This window comes from Ahaetulla prasina, chromosome 12 (assembly GCF_028640845.1).
Source record: "Ahaetulla prasina isolate Xishuangbanna chromosome 12, ASM2864084v1, whole genome shotgun sequence".
Taxonomy (NCBI): Eukaryota; Metazoa; Chordata; class Lepidosauria; order Squamata; family Colubridae; genus Ahaetulla; species Ahaetulla prasina.
In genome coordinates, this window is record NC_080550.1 from 8,149,126 (window position 1) to 8,164,555 (window position 15,430).

General features: G+C 41.7%; 1 long non-coding RNA gene across 2 annotated transcripts in view; it reads right to left on the reverse strand.

Annotated features, from left to right (window-relative positions):
* The window catches only part of LOC131184427 (uncharacterized), a 35,291-nt gene that overhangs the window by 13,927 nt on the left and 5,934 nt on the right, over positions 1-15,430 (reverse strand). The window lies entirely within an intron of this gene.

Sequence of the window (15,430 nt, forward strand, 5' to 3'; positions counted from 1 at the left end):
GGCTTGGTGGGCATGCCAGGGGAAGGATACTGTAAAATCTCCATTCCCACCCCAATCCAGGAGAGGTATACTGCAAAAATCCCCATTTCCTCCCCATCAGCTGGGACTTGGGAGGCAGAGAATTGATGGGGGCGGGGCCAGTCAGAATTTTTACTACCAGTTTTCCAAACTAATCAAAATTTCCGCTACCGGTTCTCCAGAACTGGTCAGAACCTGCTGAAACCCACCTCTGCCCTCCCCACTCAAAAGGGTATTAATGATTTTCTCTCTCTCTCTTTCTCTTATTGCTCCATTGATTAATTTCTTAGCTCAATAACAATTGGCTGCCCTGGGAAATGTTTGTGAATATTTTATGCCATGTAAAACATCTGGATCCAATTTAGCCAAGCAACATTTGTGAGTTAAGCTGGCGTTTTGCCAAACCACTCCAGGCAATTCAGATGCTCCCTTTGCATTTTTTTCCCCCTCTTTCCTTGGGAGATAAATTTACTATCAATTTAGTTTTGCCGCAAGTTATTTAGGATGCATGGTTGCCTTCGAGCAATTAGTACCCACCTTAGGAGCAACAAGATCAAACTGCCACTTCAAAGTAGGGCTCCTCTAAGGTGTAATGAGATACCTATCTAGGTATTGTGGTGGCTCAGTGGCTAAGACGTTGAGCTTGTCGATCGAAAGGCTGGCAGTTCAGCGGTTCGAATCCCTAGTGTCACGTAACGGGGTGAGCTCCCGTTACTTGTCCCAGCTTCTGCCAACCTAGCAGTTGGAAAGCGCGTAAAAAATGCAAGTAGAAAAATAGGGACCACCTTTGGTGGGAAGGTAACAGCGTTCCGTGCGCCTTTGGTGTTGAGTCATGCCAGCCACATGACCACAGAGACGTCTTCGGACAGTGCTGGCTCTTTGGCTTTGAAATGGAGATGAGTACCGTCCCCTAGAGTCGGGAACGACTAGCACATATGTGCGAGGGGAACTTTTACCTTTACTTCCCTGTCTAGGATCAATCGCGGAGGGGAAAAAAATCTTAAATTTCTTAAATCTGCAAAGGTAGTCCTCAATTTACAACCACAACCGAGCCCAAAATTTCTGTTGCCAAGGGAGACGTTTGTTAAGTGAGCTTTGCCCCATTTTACAACCTTCCTTGCCACAATTCTTAAGTGAATCACTGCAGTTGTTAAGTTAGCCACACGCTTGTTAAGTGAATCTGGCTTTCCACATTGACGGTGCTTGTCAGAGTCGCAAAAGGGGATTACGTGACCCCGGGACACTGCAACCATCATAAATATGAGTCATTTGTCTGAATTTTCATCACGTGACCATGGGGATGCTACAACGGTCGTAAGCGTGAAAAAGAGTCTTTTTTTTCAGTGTCGTGACTTTGAACAGTCACTAAATGAACTGTTGTGAGGACTTTCTATAAAGTGACTCAGACAATTCTCTTTGCATCTGAAGGGAAAGACGGGGATCACGCCAACAAAGCCATATACATCTTAGAGAGAGAGAGAGAGAGAGAGAGAGAGAGAGATAAGGTAGGTAGGTAGATAGAATGGATGGCTGGATAGATAGATGGATAGACAGACAGACAGACAGATATGATAGATATATAGATAGGGTAGATAGATAAGGTAGATAGATAAGAGATAATAAATAGATAAGATAGAGAGAGAGAGAGAGAGAGAGAGAGAGAGAGAGAGAGAGAGAGAGTAGATAGATAATTATTTATTATACATTAAACAGCAAGGCAAATTGAGACTTTTAGAGTATTGTTTTTAAGGGGGGAATAAGCAACATAATGACTGTAATCAGAAATATTTTTAATAAGCATGCTGGTATAATGGGAAGGCACAATGGGAGGGAATTTAAAACTATGTAGTTTTCCAATATTGCTTTTCTCTCTCTCTTTCTCTTTCATTTTTATTCCTTTTTTTTTTACAAGCATAGAGATTAATAGTTTTTTTTAATGACATAATGAACTTCAAATTCCATGAAAAAAATCTTAAATTTCTTAAATCTGCAAAGGTAGTCCTCAATTTACAACCACAACCGAGCCCAAAATTTCTGTTGCCAAGGGAGACGTTTGTTAAGTGAATCACTGCAGTTGTTAAGTGAGCTTTGCCCCATTTTACAACCTTCCTTGCCACAATTCTTAAGTGAATCACTGCAGTTGTTAAGTTAGCCACACGCTTGTTAAGTGAATCACTGCAGTTGTTAAGTTAGCCACACGCTTGTTAAGTGAATCACTGCAGTTGTTAAGTTAGCCACACGCTTGTTAAGTGAATCACTGCAGTTGTTAAGTTAGCCACACGCTTGTTAAGTGAATCACTGCAGTTGTTAAGTTAGCCACACGCTTGTTAAGTGAATCACTGCAGTTGTTAAGTTAGCCACACGCTTGTTAAGTGAATCACTGCAGTTGTTAAGTTAGCCACACGCTTGTTAAGTGAATCACTGCAGTTGTTAAGTTAGCCACACGCTTGTTAAGTGAATCACTGCAGTTGTTAAGTTAGCCACACGCTTGTTAAGTGAGCTTTGCCCCATTTTACAACCTTCCTTGCCACAATTCTTAAGTGAATCACTGCAGTTGTTAAGTGAGCTTTGCCCCATTTTACAACCTTCCTTGCCACAATTCTTAAGTGAATCACTGCAGTTGTTAAGTTAGCCACACGCTTGTTAAGTGAATCACTGCAGTTGTTAAGTTAGCCACACGCTTGTTAAGTGAATCACTGCAGTTGTTAAGTTAGCCACACGCTTGTTAAGTGAATCACTGCAGTTGTTAAGTTAGCCACACGCTTGTTAAGTGAATCTGGCTTTCCACATTGACGGTGCTTGTCAGAGTCGCAAAAGGGGATTACGTGACCCCGGGACACTGCAACCATCATAAATATGAGTCATTTGTCTGAATTTTCATCACGTGACCATGGGGATGCTACAACGGTCGTAAGCGTGAAAAAGAGTCTTTTTTTTCAGTGTCGTGACTTTGAACAGTCACTAAATGAACTGTTGTGAGGACTTTCTATAAAGTGACTCAGACAATTCTCTTTGCATCTGAAGGGAAAGACGGGATCACGCCAACAAAGCCATATACATCTTAGAGAGAGAGAGTAGATAGATAATTATTTATTATACATTAAACAGCAAGGCAAATTGAGACTTTTAGAGTATTGTTTTTAAGGGGGGAATAAGCAACATAATGACTGTAATCAGAAATATTTTTAATAAGCATGCTGGTATAATGGGAAGGCACAATGGGAGGGAATTTAAAACTATGTAGTTTTCCAATATTGCTTTTCTCTCTCTTTCTCTTATTGCTCCATTGATTAATTTCTTAGCTCAATAACAATTGGCTGCCCTGGGAAATGTTTGTGAATATTTTATGCCATGTAAAACATCTGGATCCAATTTAGCCAAGCAACATTTGTGAGTTAAGCTGGCGTTTTGCCAAACCACTCCAGGCAATTCAGATGCTCCCTTTGCATTTTTTTCCCCCTCTTTCCTTGGGAGATAAATTTACTATCAATTTAGTTTTGCCGCAAGTTATTTAGGATGCATGGTTGCCTTCGAGCAATTAGTACCCACCTTAGGAGCAACAAGGAGATCAAACTGCCACTTCAAAGTAGGGCTCCTCTAAGGTGTAATGAGATACCTATCTAGGTATCGTGGTGGCTCAGTGGCTAAGACACTGAGCTTGTCGATCGAAAGGCTGGCAGTTCAGCGGTTCGAATCCCTAGTGCCGCGTAACGGGATGAGCTCCCGTTACTTGTCCCAGCTTCTGCCAACCTAGCAGTTGGAAAGCACGTAAAAAATGCAAGTAGAAAAATAGGGACCACTTTTGGTGGGAAGGTAAGAGCGTTCCGTGCGCCTTTGGTGTTGAGTCATGCCAGCCACATGACCACGGAGACGTCTTCGGACAGCGCTGGCTCTTCGGCTTTGAAATGGAGATGAGTACCGTCCCCTAGAGTTGGGAACGACTAGCACATATGTGCGAGGGGAACTTTTACCTTTACTTCCCTGTCTAGGATCGATCACGGAGGGGAAAAAAAATCTTAAATTTCTTAAATCTGCAAAGGTAGTCCTCAATTTACAACCACAACCGAGCCCAAAATTTCTGTTGCCAAGGGAGACGGTTGTTAAGTGGATCTGGCTTCCCCATTGACTTTGCTTGTCAGAGTCGCAAAAGGGGATCACGTGACCCCGGGACACTGCAAACATCGTAAATATGAATCATTTGTCTGAAATGGTGTAGGGTTTCCTGCCTAAGCAGGGGGCTGGACTAGAAGACCTCCAAGGTCCCTTCCAACCGTGTTATTCTATTCTGTTCTATTAGCCCACCTGAAGCCCCTAGCATCTGTGGCCCTTCAAAATAAGGAACGAGCAGCAGAAATACTGCGAGTCTCATTAATTCAGCCTAGGTAAAAGATATTCGGCACTATTGACAGAGGGGATTACAAGCAATGAAGTTTATCCTGAACCCTTACCTGCTAAAACATATTCGGAGAAAGAACTGGATCAGTTTGAAGTGGAGAAGATTAAGAGGAAAAGACCCGAACATACCAAAATCTACATACATATACCCATGAAAACCTACGAAAACACACACACACACACACACACGTATGTATGTATGTACGTATGTATGTATATATATTTTGAGTGTGTCTAATTTCTAAATTTGTTCTCGTTATGTCCATTTTCACTGTCTCTTTTTCCTTCTTCTTTCTCTTTTGTTTTCTGTTTACCCAAACAATTTGCTAAACTCTCCAAGGAATCAAATCCAAAGATGTCAATTCCAGCTCTTTGGCAGGATATCAGCCCGTTCGATTGATAAAATAATAGATCAAAGACCAGTTCTGTTTGGCCAAGTTTCCATTTATCACCAGCGAATTGTTCCGGCTTTTTAATATCTAATCTTTTAAAGAGGATGGTAGTAGCTACATGTAAGGCTTAGCCGCTCGGCCAAAATCAACCTTTTGGGGCATTGCAGGCCTAGCTGTTGCAAGCCGATTGGTTGGCTGTGTTGCTAATTGGTTAATGGATTGATGTTTGTGTGGGGAGTAGCATTTTGGGCCCTGGTCTGGTTCCGAGTTCGAGGTCTTGTCAGCAGTTAAAATCCACACTTTGCTCACATAAGAACAAAGCCAAAGCCTGAAGATGATGAGTGAGATCTCACTCATCATCTTCAGGCTTGGCTTTGTTCTTATGTGAGCAAAGTGTGGATTTTAACTGCTGTTTCTCTATAAATACTGGTGGGGTGTGTGCTTTTTGAATTGCTGGCCTAGTTGTTGCAAGCTGATTGGTTGGCTGTGTTGCTAATTGGTTAATGGATTGATGTTTGTGTGGGGAGTAGCATTTTGGGCCCTGGTCTGGTTCCCAGTTCGAGGTCTTGTCAGCAGTTAAAATCCACACTTTGCTCACATAAGAACAAAGCCAAAGCCTGAAGATGATGAGTGAGATCTCACTCATCATCTTCAGGCTTTGGCTTTGTTCTTATGTGAGCAAAGTGTGGATTTTAACTGCTGTTTCTCTATAAATACTGGTGGGGGTGTGTGCTTTTTTTGAATTGCAGGCCTAGCTGTTGCAAGCCGATTGGTTGGCTGTGTTGCTACATATTGATTGGTTAATGGAGTTTTTTGAATTGCTGGCCTAGTTGTTGCAAGCTGATTGGTTGGCTGTGTTGCTAATTGGTTAATGGAGTTTTTTGAATTGCTGGCCTAGTTGTTGCAAGCTGATTGGTTGGCTGTGTTGCTAATTGGTTAATGGAGTTTTTGAATTGCTGGCCTAGTTGTTGCAAGCTGATTGGTTGGCTGTGTTGCTAATTGGTTAATGGAGTTTTTGAATTGCTGGCCTAGTTGTTGCAAGCTGATTGGTTGGCTGTGTTGCTACATATTGATTGGTTAATGGAGTTTTTGAATTGCTGGCCTAGTTGTTGCAAGCTGATTGGTTGGCTGTGTTGCTAATTGGTTAATGGAGTTTTTGAATTGCTGGCCTAGTTGTTGCAAGCTGATTGGTTGGCTGTGTTGCTAATTGGTTAATGGAGTTTTTGAATTGCAGGCCTAGCTGTTGCAAGCCGATTGGTTGGCTGTGTTGCTACATATTGATTGGTTAATGGAGTTTTTGAATTGCAGGCCTAGCTGTTGCAAGCCGATTGGTTGGCTGTGTTGCTACATATTGATTGGTTAATGGAGTTTTTTGAATTGCTGGCCTAGTTGTTGCAAGCTGATTGGTTGGCTGTGTTGCTAATTGGTTAATGGAGTTTTTGAATTGCAGGCCTAGCTGTTGCAAGCCGATTGGTTGGCTGTGTTGCTACATATTGATTGGTTAATGGAGTTTTTTTAATGACATAATGAACTTCAAATTCCATGAAAAAAAATTATATCCAGGCTATTCTTTGTGCAGATTCATATGATAAAAATTAGGGGCTAGATTCAGGCTATGTTCTAATAACAATAGATCCGCTTCAATCAATGGAACTACTCTTAAAGTTGGATCTAAGCCTATATATATATTTGTTTTCTGTTTACCCAAACAGTTTGCTAAACTCTCCAAGGAATCAAATCCAAAGATGTCAATTCCAGCTCTTTGGCAGGATATCAGCCCGTTTGATTGATAAAATAATAGATCAAAGACCAGTTCTGTTTGGCCAAGTTTCCATTTATCACCAGCGAATTGTTCCGGCTTTTTAATATCTAATCTTTTAAAGAGGATGGTAGTAGCTACATGTAAGGCTTAGCCGCTCGGCCAAAATCAACCTTTTGGGGCATTGCAGGGCCTCATTCCAATTTTGCAAATTCTGCTGGTGCCGAGTCAGCAACTATACCTGTGATGGCGAACCTACAACACACGTGCCAGAACTAAGGAGAAATTTCCTGACAGTTAGAACAATGAATCAGTGGAACAACTTTCCTCCAGAAGTTGTGAATGCTCCAACACTGTTAAGTTTTTAAGATGTTGGATAACCATTTGTCTGAAATGGTGTAGGGTTTCCTGCCTAAGCAGGGGGCTGGACTAGAAGACCTCCAAGGTCCCTTCCAACCGTGTTATTCTATTCTGTTCTATTAGCCCACCTGAAGCCCCTAGCATCTGTGGCCCTTCAAAATAAGGAACGAGCAGCAGAAATACTGCGAGTCTTATTAATTCAGCCTAGGTAAAAGATATTCGGCACTATTGACAGAGGGGATTACAAGCAATGAAGTTTATCCTGAACCCTTACCTGCTAAAACATATTCGGAGAAAGAACTGGATCAGTTTGAAGTGGAGAAGATTAAGAGGAAGGCAACGATATTCTTCAAACACTCAAAAGGCTATCCTGCAAAAAGGGGGGTACACAGTATTTATCTTTAAGTAATCTTGTATCCTAGATATTTTAAACTACAACCTCATTGAAACTTCAAGCTGCTGTGTTCAATCGAAGGACAATAGAAGCTGCTCTTTTGTAACTCTGGTTATTGTCTCCGTAGCTGGCAGATTTCGAGTCAAAAGAAAAAAAAAAGAATAACGTAGGGAAATGAAGAATTGTTCCAACAATGCAAGAGTTTGCCTTTGGAAATGCCAAGTTCTCCTTTGCTGGAGATCCTGATATGGAAACTGATGTGTGTTGGGCTATAGTCCTCGACTTACGACCACAACTGAACCCAACATTTAGGTTGCTAAGCGAGAAATTTGTTAAAGGAGTTTTGCTCCATTTTACGACTTCTCTTGCCACAGTTGTTAAGTGACCTTGTTAAGTTAGTCACACTGTTGTTAAGTGAATCAGGCTTCCCCATTGACTTTGCTTGTCAGAAAGGGGATCACATGACCCTGGGACACTGCAACCTGTCATAAATGTGAATCAGTTGTCCAGCGGCCGGATATAAAATAAGTACATGAATACATGCCAGTTGCCAAGTATCTGAGTATTGATCACGTGACCGCTTGGATGCTGCAACGGTTGTTAAGTGTGAAAAATGGTCATCAATCCCTTTTCTCAGTGCCGTCGTAACTTTGAATGGTCACTAAATGAACTGTTGTAAGTCGAGGACTACCTGTAGACCACCTTCAAAGCTCCTTTCCAACTCTGTTCTATGTTCTAAAATTCAAGGACCATTGGGTTTTCCATTTCAAATCAGCGGGTTGGATTAGATGATCTCTTAAGATCCCTCTTACCTCTAAACCCTGAATTTGAATTTCCCGCCTGAAGCTGGATGAGGGATTTGTATGTTCAGGCTGCCAAGTCTGCGTTGGGAAAAAGCTTTTGCTCAGCTTCCTTCGCCTGCCAATTTCCGGAGCGTTGTAGTCTCACGATGAAAGGTATTGCTGTTGGACGCAAGCAGAGCCATCGGAAACCCTGCCTAATTTCGTAAATATTTTCTCATTTTTACACTCACTGAGCGAAGGCCTCTCAATTGCCAATGAGAAAAAGGAACCACGATAATAGAGGAGGAGGGGGGTAGCCCCATTGGTGAGGATGATGAATATTCAGGAAAAAAATCTTGCTAAATTTGTTTGGGCTCTTTTTTTTTTAACACAATGCTTTTGAAGAGTTTGATTTTGTGCAGGCAACCCAGATTTATTTTCTTTTCTTTTTAATTTTCAAAAAACCTTTATTAAAATTTAAAATATTAAAATAATACAAATATATCTGTAACAAAAATACGTCCATGATCATTGTACAATTCAACGTCGTTCTAACAGTACACAAATCTTAACTCTATTCATATATTCTCAGCTATTCCTTCTCGATCAAATATATGTAAACACAATTTATGTCTTATTTTGATCTATATCTTTCCTATTTTTGTTTTTTGTTTTTTTAAATTTATTTTGCATTTATATCCCGCTCTTCTCCGAAGACTCAGGGTGGCTTACACTATCTTAAGAAATAGTCTTCATCCATTTGTATATTATATTCAAAGTCAACTTTTATTGCCCCCAACAATCTGGGTCCTCATTTTACCTACCTTATAAAGGATGGAAGGCTGAGTCAACCTTGGGCCTGGTGGGACTTGAACCTGCAATAATTGCAAGCAGCTGCTGTTAATAACAGACTGTCTTAGCAGTCTGAGCCACCAGAGGCCCCTCTATGTTTTCTATCCATTGATAACAGTTTTCCAAAATTGAGTATTCCGCGTCTTCCTTATTATTTAAATCTATAGTAAATTTGTCCATTTCTGCACATTCAAAAATTTTCTGGATTATTACAGAATCTGTCAGTATAGTGGACATTTTCCAGGCTTGTGCGAGTACAATTCTCGCTGATGTAGTAATGTGAATGTTCCTTTAATGATTCCTCAACCCAGATTTCTATGATGGGGTTAAACTAGATTATGAGATTAAGCTAGTCTGACTAGGTGACTCAGTGGCTAAAACACTGAGCTTGTTGATCAGAAAGGTCGGCAGTTTGGCGATTGGAATCCCTAGTACAGTCTCCAGCCTGAGCAAGGGGTTGGACTAGATGACCTCCAAGGTCCTTTCCAACTCTGTTACTGTTATTATTATTATTATTAGGAAGGCGAGAAAGGAATGGGGACTAGGAAAACCAGGGCCAAGAATTATAATTAGCGGCTTGTTTATTTGTACTTCCCATTGACCGTTTATTTGTACATCCCAAATGTCATATTTACTAAGTATTTACTTAGTAAATATTTGCTAAGACTGTATTACTATTCTTCTTCTCATCCTTCCTATTACCTATCTCCTTCTACTTATAACCTTGTTGCTTGTATCTTTACAATTTATATGGTTCTATTTGTTTCCCGGTATGATGATTTGGATTGCTTATTTAGTATCCTATGACAATCACTAAGTGTTGCATCTTATGATTCTTGATGAATGTATTTTTTAATGTACACTGAGAGTTTATGCACCGAAGACAAATTCCTTGTGTGTCCAATCACACTTGGCCAATAAAGAATCCTTATTATCAATCTGCTTTCCCAGGCCAAAATTTTTTTGAAGTGGCTGCCAAACAGCAGTAAATATAATTTTTAAATACTATTTAATATTGAAAATGCTAAGACTGCTCAGAAAATTTAGCAATTAATATGCACATGAAGATTTACAATACTATAAATAGAAATAATACTTTATTTTGTGTAGGTCAGATGCTTCCTGCAAATAAATAAATAAATTACACACACACACAAAGGTAAAAGTTCCCTTGCACATACGTGCTAGTTGTTGCCGACTCCAGGGGGCAGTGCTCATCTCCGTTTCAAAGCCGAAGAGCCAGCGCTGTCCAAAGACATCTCCGTTGTCATGTGGCCGGCATGACTCAACGCCAAAGGTGCATGGAATGCTGTTACCTTCCCACCAAAGGTGGTCCTTATTTTTTCTACTTGCATTTTTATGTGCTTTCGAAACTGCTAGGTTGGCAGAAGCTGGGACTGGTAACAGGAGCTCACCCTATTACACGGCAGCACTAGGGATTCGAACCGCTGAGCTGCCGACCTTTCGATCGACAAGCTCAATATCCTAGCCCCTGAGCCACCGCGTCCCATATACATACATACATACATACATACATACATACATACATACATACATACATATATATATACATACATATATATATATATATATATATATATATATATATATATGTTTTCTGAGGTTTTCGCGTGTGTTTGTATGTAGGTCTTTGGTTGTTCGGGTTTTCTCCCGTGTAAAATTGGAAGTGTCTTGGCGACGTTTCGACGAAGTCTCATTCGTCATCTTCAGGCTTCAGCTTCATGCTGAACCCAAATAACCAAAGACCTACATACAAACACCCGCGAAAACCTCAGAAAACATATATATATATATATATATATATATACACACACACTTATATGTTTTCTGAGGTTTTCGCGGGTGTTTGTATGTAGGTCTTTGGTTATTCGGGTTTTCTCCCGCGTAAAATTGGAAGTGTCTTGGCGACGTTTTGACGAAGTCTCATTCATCATCTTCAGGCTTCAGCTTCGTGCTTCAGCTCAAATGCCCCTGCATTTTTGAGTTGCAGGGCATTTGAGCTGAAGCCTGAAGCCTGAAGATGATGAGTGAGATCTCATCGAAACGTTGCCTAAATACTTCCAATCTTACACAAGAAAAGGCCGAACATACCAAAATCTACATACATATATATATATATATATATACATATATACATATATACATACATAATACATACATACATACATACATACATACATACATACATACATATATATATATATATATATATATATATATATATATATATATATATATTTGTTTTCTGAGGTTTTCACGGGTGTTTGTATATAGGTCTTTGGTTGTTCGGGTTTTCTCCCGTGTAAAATTGGAAGTGTCTTGGCGACGTTTCGACGAAGTCTCATTCGTCATCTTCAGGCTTCAGCTTCGTGCTTCTGGGAGCAATGTGTGATCGCAGCTGTTTCTTCCTTTTAACTGCTAGTGGGGGTTTGAACTGATTGGGTGGGAGCTTGGCTGTGCTCTGATTGGATGGGGCTTTTTTGTGCTCTGATTGGCTGGGGGTGTGTCCTGTGTTGGTGGGGGCTTGGTTGTGCTCAGTCTAGTCTGTGCTGCAGGGGGATTTGAGCTGGTGAGCTGCATAGCTGTTGTTTGGCTTTGTGGTTGTGCTACATCTTCATAGTGGGTGTCAGTCTGCTGCATGAATGGATTGGAGGGGTTTGAAATGGCTAATGTTGCAGCTGCGGTCTGGCTTCTGGTCCTTGGTCGTGCTTTATGATCAGTGTGGGCTTGGGTCTGCTTTCTGGGTGGATGTGCGGTGGTGACATCCTGTGTGGACCTTGTGAGTGTGGGTCTGGTGTCATTCCTCGTGTTAGGGACTCGTTTGTCAATAAGGGCAGGTTTCCAAATGGCTGGTAGGCGGGAGGTGTCATCTCGTTTGTTCATGCTGTGTGGGCGTTTTTCTATCTCAATGGCTTCTCTGATTATTCTGTTGTTAAAGTGTTCAGTTTTGGCGATAGTTCTGGTCTTTTTAAAGTCAATATCATGTCCTGTGACTTTAAAGTGTTGGACCAGGGAAGAAGTTGGTTCCTCTTTTTTGAATGAGTTCTTGTGTTCTTCAATGCGTGCACTTATTCTTCTGTTGGTTTGTCCAATGTATGTGGTGGGGCAGGCGGTGCATGGGATTTCATATACTCCTTGATTTTCTAACTCAATTTTGTCTTTGGGGTTTCTTAGGATGGTGGATATTTTTCTGTTTGTGCAGAATGCTGTCTTGATGTTGTGTTTGTGGAGGATCTTGCTGATTCTGTCTGTGGTGCCTTTTATATATGGGAGGAGGGCTGTGCCGTTTTCTTGTTCTCTGTCTTGGATTTTAGTGGGGGTTCTTTTGGATTAGCTTGGTAATCTTATTTCTTTGGAATCCATTGGATGTTAGTACGTTAGTGAGAGTGTCCAGTTCGGGTTTTAGGTGTTGTTCATCAGCTAAGCATTTTGTTCTGGAGATGAGTGTCTTGGCTACGGAGTTGATCTGTGCTGGGTGGTGGTGTGAGAGTGCGTGCAGATAGCGGTTTGTGTGTGTTTTCTTCTGGTAGATGGTGTGTCCTAGGGAGCCATTGGGTTTTTCTGTAGACTAAGACATCCAGGAAGGAAGTTGGTTATTAACTTCTGTTTCCATGGTGAACTGTATTTTGGGGTGTAGGCTATTGAGGTGTGTGAGGAAGTTGTCAAGTTTTTCTTTCCGTGTGGCCAGATTATGAAGGTGTCGTCTACATATCTGAGCCAGAGTTTGGGTTTGTGATCAGATTTTCTAGAGCTTGGGTTTCAAAGTGTTCCATGTAGAGATTGGCAATGACAGGTGAGAGGGTGATCCCATGGGTGCTCCTTCTATTTGTTTGTATTTTTGTCCATTATAGATGAAGTATGTGTTGGATAGGCAGTGGTTGGTCAGATCTAGGATGTGCTTGGGGGTTATATTTGTTTTGGATAGCTGTCAAGGCTTCTTTGATTGGCACTTGGGTGAAGAGGATATGACATCAAAGCTCACGAGTAGGTCGCTGGGCTGTAAGTTTTGTTTCTTTATGATCTCTATGAACTGGAATGAGTTTTTTACGTGTGAGGTGATGGATTCTGCATAGGGCTGTAGTTGTTTGGCGAGAAATTTGGCTAGGTTTTGTAGAGGTGAGCCTATGGAGCTGACTATGGGTCTGAGTGGGGTTCCTTCTTTGTGTATCTTGGGGAGGCCATAGAGCTTAGGGCATCTGGATGATTTCTCTCTGGGAATGATTCTTTGTTGGATTTCTTCGCTGATGGGGGAGGCTTTTATTTTGGATCTAGTGGTTTTTTCTAGGTAGGTGGTGGGGTCTGTGTTTAGGGGCTTGTATGCAGGGTCTTGGAGTAGGTTGGTTAATTTGGTTTGGTAGTCAGATGTGTTCATAACCACCGTGGCATTGCCCTTGTCTGCTGGTAGGATTATTATGCTGGTATCTTTTTTCAGGTTAAGTAGTGCTGTCTGTTCCTCTTTGGGTAAGTTGCTTTTGGGTGGCTTGCTGGTGCAGAGGATGTTGGAGATCTCGAGTCTGATTTTGTTAGCATCATCGGGGTTGATTTTGGTCAGGCTGGTTTCAACTCCGCATATAATGGTTTCGTGGGGATGTATTTGGGAGTGACTGCAAAGTTGAACTTTGGAAAGGACATCGGTTTCAGCTTTGGTGAGGATCCTATCTGAGATGTTATGCACTGTTTGTTTCATGTGTTGCTGTGAGGGTGGAGGGTTTGTTTCTGGCGTTCTTGTAGTCTTTGGAGTTTGTTGGTGTGCGTGTCTGTCTTGAGGGTGGTCTGTGTTTCGCCTCCAGACGGCAAGTTGTTTGGATTTGTCCCAAAGTGCAGGGTGCATCTTGTTGCTGAGTTTGAGGTGAAGTGTGAGGAGATCTTTGTTGATTTGATCTAGGAGGAATCTTTTGTGTGAAGTTCATTTCTGATTAAGGCCAATTCTGTTCTTTTTAGGATGCGTTTGGTGGCTGCAGAGTTGGAGTGGAATTTCAATTGGAAGCATTTGGGGATTAAATTTTGATCGCGGCAGTTTCGTAGGAATGCGAGGTCACATAAAATGGAAGCTCTTTGGACTTCTAGTTTTTCATAGGTCCTGGTCAGATGGTGGATTTCCTCCCCGTAGAGGTGCAATATTTGTTTTCTGAGGTTTTCACGGGTGTTTGTATATAGGTCTTTGGTTGTTCGGGTTTTCTCCCGTGTAAAATTGGAAGTGTCTTGGCGACGTTTCGACGAAGTCTCATTCGTCATCTTCAGGCTTCAGCTTCGTGCTTCTGGGAGCAATGTGTGATCGCAGCTGTTTCTTCCTTTTAACTGCTAGTGGGGGTTTGAATGGATTCCAAACAAATAAGATTACCAAGCTAATCCAAAAAGAACCCCCCACTAAAATCCAAGACAGAGAACAAGAAAACGGCACAGCCCTCCTCCCATATATAAAAGGCACCACAGACAGAATCAGCAAGATCCTCCACAAACACAACATCAAGACAGCATTCTGCACAAACAGAAAAATATCCACCATCCTAAGAAACCCCAAAGACAAAATTGAGTTAGAAAATCAAGGAGTATATGAAATCCCATGCACCGCCTGCCCCACCACATACATTGGACAAACCAACAGAAGAATAAGTGCACGCATTGAAGAACACAAGAACTCATTCAAAAAAGAGGAACCAACTTCTTCCCTGGTCCAACACTTTAAAGTCACAGGACATGATATTGACTTTAAAAAGACCAGAACTATCGCCAAAACTGAACACTTTAACAACAGAATAATCAGAGAAGCCATTGAGATAGAAAACGCCCACACAGCATGAACAAACGAGATGACACCTCCCGCCTACCAGCCATTTGGAAACCCGCCTTATTGAAAAACGAGTCCCTAACACGAGGAATGACACCAGACCCACACTCACAAGGTCCACACAGGATGTCACCACCGCACATCCACCCAGAAAGCAGACCCAAACCCACACTGATCATGAAGCACGACCAAGGACCAGAAGCCAGACCGCAGCTGCAACATTAGCCATTTCAAACCCTCCAATCCATTCATGCAGCAGACTGACACCCACTATGAAGATGTAGCACGACCACAAAGCCAAACAACAGCTATGCAGCTCACCAGCTCAAATCCCCCTGCAGCACAGACTAGACTGAGCACAACCACACCCCCACCACCACACGACACACCCCAGCCAATCAGAGCACAAAAAACCCTCCCTCCAATCAGAGCACAGCCAAGCTCCCACCCAATCAGTTCAAACCCCCACTAGCAGTTAAAAGGAAGAAACAGCTGCGATCACACATTGCTCCCAGAAGCACGAAGCTGAAGCCTGAAGATGACGAATGAGACTTCGTCGAAACGTCGCCAAGACACTTCCAATTTTACACGGGAGAAAACCCGAACAACCAAAGACCTATATATATATATACACATATATACATATAGATATATTTTTGTGCAATATTT